The following is a 6,466-nucleotide window of genomic DNA, read 5'->3' as shown; positions in this document are numbered from 1 at the left end:
CATACCTTAAAATTTTATGATATCACATACATACTTGTGCTTACTTATCATACCTTGGAGCACATGGATTTGACCCTACTAGTAGGTACTTCATATCCACTTCCTACCATACTTATATACATATGCTCATAGTGATTTTAGTTCATGCACAATATCAATATCTCAAGGAGATCAATTCAAATATTAGGAGTCAACATTTTTCCTTTAAATTTACAATCTCTTACTCATCTTTTAATCACATCTTGAGCATGAGTAACATAAATAATTTACCATACATACCATATGTATCATCTAATATGTGGTGCTCACTAGGTGAGTACACATCCACATTAATAGGTTAGTGTCCACAAAACATAATCGAGTAATGCAGTCCCATTACATCTAATTCATCATGAAATATAATGACATGCACATATAACATCATGAACATAATAATTAACATTTAATCATCATTATGCATCTATATGGTTTCTAAAGTCAACATACCCTCTAATTACACCATATAGTTCCATATATTTAACCAATAGAAAGATCAGTGATAGAACATCAAACAATCAAATGTGTCAAGTAACATTGACCCAAGTTCTACATCAATAGATAATTTTACCAAATCCAAAACATACATGTCAACCAAAGGGTCTAAGTTGGGTGCATAATAGCTAAGTCTATGTCAAACACCATATTGACTAGGAATCAAACAGATAACTCAAGATGACCACATTGTTGTTGATCATTCATTGACCAAATTGACTAAATAAAAGGAGTCAACAACTTTCTATAAAATAGAAGTCACATGCATGGTGGATCATCACATAGACATAAAACCAATGTAAAAGTATTATCAATGTAGATAAAAGAGGGATCTAGACATACCCATTTTCATCCTCCATAGGAAGATCACATTTTGATACACTTGTCACATAGGCCAAAAGTCAAGTTAGGCTAGTTTGAAATTAACTACACATAGTTAAATCAACAAGTAGAAGAAATATCTTCCAATTAATTATGTAACTTCAATCTAATTTCCAACTTACATGTAAAAATGATAGGTATAATAATAATTTACACTTCATAAACCAACTATCGACCAAATTGTCGAGTACAAGATGTCATCACATGAATATTCCATACATGAATATACTGAATAAGTTGACCTAAATGTCAAACTATATTTCATCATATGTAAGAACCATGTCCTACTAAGCAATTGCCACATTATTAGTTGCAAGAATACATAAAATAATCAAGCAAAACCCTAGTTTGAATAGTCAACAACTATTTCATTCACCATGTTCACAAGGTATCAAATAATTATTCATTTAAGAAGGGTAACACATGAATTTACCCAAAGATGTTGATCTACACGTCATCCATCCATCAAAATGCATGATCTAATAAATATACAAAGTATAATTTAAAGCATCATAGAAAATGTTGACCTATACGTCAGACATGGAATAATAAGCACATCATACAAGTGCAATGTCATCTACCATATGATCAACACCATTAAGTAAATCAACTAGGTATGCTCACCAATCACTTCCAAGGATCATAATCCAATTTTTATCAGTTTACTGACCTTAGACCCTTAAGCCCATTTTGTCACTATAGTGTTCTTAACCAACATATAAGCACGTGTTGTGATGTATGGCCTTCATGCCATTAAATCATCACATAAATTATGGTATGAGGCGCTTTAACCTTGCCAACCACAGAGTGACTACTTCCTCCAAGATTCTTCTTGATATGAGGAATAACCCAACCCTAGTGCAAGAAGCCTAGCTTCCAAGAGCAAAATGGATCGAATGAATTTGGTGTGGTTGTGAAACACACTACATTACAACCATGCACATAGTAGCCTAATCATAGAATGTAGTTGGGAATAAAAGTAAACTATACATCTACACATATGTAGTAAAACCAAATAAGCATAACCATATACATATATGCATTATCTGGAAAAAAATGGCTTGGCCAAGCACTTTATAAAGCCAAATTTATTGGTACAAGAAACAAGAACAACATGTAACCATTCTATAGAATTGGTAGATAGAGAAACTAAACATGAAGTATCCATCTATCTCTCCTATAATTGCTACATTACAAAGGAAATCACACATCTCAACACTGTTCTACAACAAGATGTTCAACAAATTCTGATTTTATTAAAGAGAACACTTATGATTATTTCTTTCATAGGGTGCAATCAGCATATCAAGGACTATTTGATTACTGTTCAAACTAATTTATCACATATATGATTGTTCTTCACATATAAGAGTGGCATGTTCTTCACAATCTACTTCCTTATACATCCTATCAATGCTCCACAATGAGCATCATAGATGACATCACTTCCAAATCACATGACTATCATCATAAAAAATATGCACACACCCTAGCCACCTCAAGATGAAAGAAATCTTGAACACACAAGATTCATAGTTCTCAAGTCAAAGTCCAAAAAGGAGATACAAAACTAGAATAAAAGTGAACAAGAGTCACTAAAAATAGGTCATATAAGAAATTGGTGGCTCAGTGGTCATAAAGAACATAAAATTTCAAGCTATTCCTTCATCACATCCAAGTTCATGAAACCAAACATAATAAAATGAAAACCCAATTCACTTAAAGCACAATGACTCTCACTAGTCACCAAGAGGGAGTAGATGTTTAATGACACCTTTCATCCAAGGGTCGCTAAGAACATAACCAAACTTCTCATGCATCACATGCAATTTATCTTGATAATTACATATTAAATGCATAATGGAACATGCAATACTTTTGAAAATGAAATCCATGTTCTTCCTACTTATTATATTAGGCTAATCAATGAAACTCATGAATCTGGCATAAAATAGAAATAGATTCTTGCACCACATGTGCATCACATGTCATTTACATAATAAAAAGACATTTTTCATTTCTATTACATGAAAAATCTTCATTTAGTAGGCTCTCATAGCCTAGTGAAAAAATCAACCATCCTTTGATTATCTCAATAGTTCAAATTTAATACTCCAATACACATATTATACCATCACATTGTTTAAAGTAAATACAATCATAACCATATGAGGTATGCAATTTACCAAGCATTACATAAAATTTCCATTTTGATAATCTTTAAAGGAATGCAATTTTTAACTCAAAATCATGACATGCATAAGGAGCATCATATCCTTCTATGTCAAAAGTAATCAAAGCTAAGAGACACAATATGCAACCTATCTCATCAACTCATACAACATAAAGTAACAAGTTGACTTATAGTTGTATGTCTAGCATAGTGAACTCATGGCCCAAGTGTGGAACCAAGAGCTCTGATACCATATGTAAAGACTACCCTTGCAAAACCAATGCTACATCAATAATATCCATAAAATGCAAAAATTTCAATGGAAGTCAAAGTCCTTTGAATAATGACTAGTCAACATTAATTGATTTACATAAACTATCATTTAAACTTAACTAAATCACACACACACACACACACACACACACACACACACACACACACACACACACACACACACACACACACACACACAACACACAAGCTCTAGTTTAAAGAAATAAAAATTTCATTACTAGAGTTCCAATACTAGATACCAGATATTAGGTAGTCCAACCACGACAACCAAGTTGAAATGAGCTCCATAACCTATCTAAGATCACAAGGGAAAGAATATTGTAGGAGTGCTTTACCACCCTACCATGAAGCTATTAAGCTTCCCCGAAATCTTTCCTAAAATGAAAGATACCCAACCTAACATTAAGGAAGTCTAAACAAGTAAAACCAAGAGAAGTAATAGAATTGTGTGGTTAAAACAAGTCATTTATAAAATCATTTAGTCACTTTCAAAACCACATAATAAGGTCAATATCTAGCTTACTATAATCAGAGAAATATTTTCACCCTTATTCCAAATTTACATCATACCCATGATATATGCATGTGAAACATATGAGATAACACCATAAGAAGTTCATAATGTGACATTATCAAAAAAATGTAATGTAGCACCATCGCTCAAATCATCATAAGACATTTATCAATTATGCATTAACACATATAATGGAAAATCATGTATCCAACACATCTAATAAGTAGGGTGAGTGATTAATTGTCACAAAATCAAGTGTATGGAAACAATATGGACTAGAAAAATATACATCTGGTTACTTCTAACATCATTGAGGCAACAAGAAGATTTAATGAAGTAATTGCATTTGCTAGATTTGCAATTCAAATAACTAGGAAGTAATCTCATTTCCTTTTCTTAATCAACCAAGAAATTTAGCAAACCTAAAGAGCACATTTCCACTAATAGTGTTTAGTCTAAGCCATCTCATACACATGAAATCAATAACAATCTCAAGAAAGTATTTGTGATGTGCCACTAGAGACACCAATTTGATTATGACACAAAGTTACAATTTATAACTGATGTTGAGAGGATAACTTTGTCCCCACATGCTCTAATAATGGTATAGGCATTATATAGTTGAAAATTAACACTCTAATAAAGGAGTTAAAAATTAACACTCAAGATCGGTTCAACATAATACAAGAAGATTATTTTTCACTTTTCATCCAATTTCACCTTGTTTTCTTTTCAAGAATAAATAGAATTTCCTATGAACAACATAGCCACAATATTCAAAGATTTTAATAAAGACAATCAATTTTAGAAATGTGTTCATTTATACTCAACACACTTCATAGAATAATGGATGTACTAGTTTAGTTTATAAACAAATATGAAGTTTCAACATATATTAGGATAGTAAAACATTGTATATGAAGTCTTATTTTATACTAGAAATTAGTGGAAATGTATCCATAATAACAAGGACTACAGAGATTGTAATTACAAATTAGTACCCAACTATCAAGGCTACCATTCCACCTATTTAAACATTTATTCATTGCACTATGGGATTCATATTTTTCAACTATGCCTTGTTTCTCTCATGTTCCAAAATAGGGAGTTTATCAATAGGGGGCAACATCAAAATAGTCATAAACTATGAGCAACTGGTAGACAACATACCTTCACTAGCATAACTAACAAAATTATTGTAGGGAAACAAGATGAAAAAAATGAAACTGTATGACTAAAACCGATAAATTCTTAAAGCATTCAGCAAGAAGGACATACAACTATGGGTGGGCATTTGAAATGAGAACATAGGAAGGTTGATTACAACACAAGGGGTGTTGGCATGGTTGAATTAGAATTTTTCTCCATATTTACCAGATACAAAGATTGTTGGTATTTCTATGGCAACAAAGTCTACACTAGTTCTAATGCACAACTTAGTGCTAATCTGGTGCCAACAATGTCAGCCATACATTTGACACTTTTTAGCCTCAGGTTGGATGCTTCTATAAAAGTATCCACCACCCATTCTATTGGTGTTCTCGGCAATAGTTACCCACCATCTGCTGGTGCTTTCAAAGAGGACTTGACAAGCCTTATAACACCACACTTGGAATTGTTGGCATTAATTGGTTCCCCATTTTGGCTGAATGCCTATCCATTCTTTGCCTACAAGGACAACCCGAGGAAGATTTCATTGGACTATGTGTTGTTCAAGCCTAACTGAAGGCCAATACATGTTCACAAACAAAGACGCCCTGCTATATACTCTTCAAACACACCAAGATGACTGAAATTTTTTAGAGGAGCTGAACATAAGCCAAGGCACCATCAAAATGCTCCATTCCTAAAATTCTTCAATACAAAACAAACATCCATAGAAAAAATTTCAACATGTTTAAACCCAAATCCAAATAGAACCCAACCCAAATCACCATAAATTTCACAAGAAAACCTAGAAAGCTACGGAATTATTTGTTTTTCTATTTTTGTCTAGATTAACCAATCAAATAGTTGGGTACACAAGGAGTTACTATTTGTTGAAAACAATTATCACAACATTCTGAATAGCATGAGCAATGATATTTTATATGAGACACAAGATTAAAACTACAAACTATTCAATTCAAGAAGCACCTGGTTATTCCAATGATTTCTAATATTTTCCAGATATGCCTTTGATCATCCAACTTGCAACCATTCTCCCCTTTTTAAGTGCTATCCCCTCTTGTATCATAACCATTTTAAGAAGTCTCTAGCCCAAAACTCATGTTGGGATGGTATTAGGAAGAACTCCTACAAGATGAGGATGGTAGTTATGTAACCATCATCCATCATTTCAATTTGTAACTATCACAACCTTAAAATTATTGAATTATTCATTTAATTAGTCTAATTTCTATTAACCAAAGCAATTATATATCTACTAAAAGAGCCAGGTGGAAATACAAGAATCCCTTTATTTGGGTATGGGAAGAGTGTGTTGTGACAATAAGGAAAAGAAAAGAACATTTACATAGGTGCCTCTTCTACCCTTGAAGAAAATCATAGAGTACTATTACATTTGGGCTTGA

General features: G+C 32.6%; 1 pseudogene; it reads left to right on the top strand.

The window, feature by feature from the left end:
* Window positions 1-4,945: 4,945 nt before the first annotated feature.
* On the top strand, window positions 4,946-5,619 carry LOC149554343 (glucan endo-1,3-beta-glucosidase 11 pseudogene; annotated as a pseudogene).
* Window positions 5,620-6,466: the final 847 nt, after the last annotated feature.

This window comes from Cupressus sempervirens, chromosome 5, assembly GCF_028749045.1.
Source record: "Cupressus sempervirens isolate cs-2001-9-10 chromosome 5, ASM2874904v1, whole genome shotgun sequence".
Classification (NCBI taxonomy): Eukaryota; Viridiplantae; Streptophyta; class Pinopsida; order Cupressales; family Cupressaceae; genus Cupressus; species Cupressus sempervirens.
This window is presented reverse-complemented; position numbering and strand designations above follow the sequence as displayed.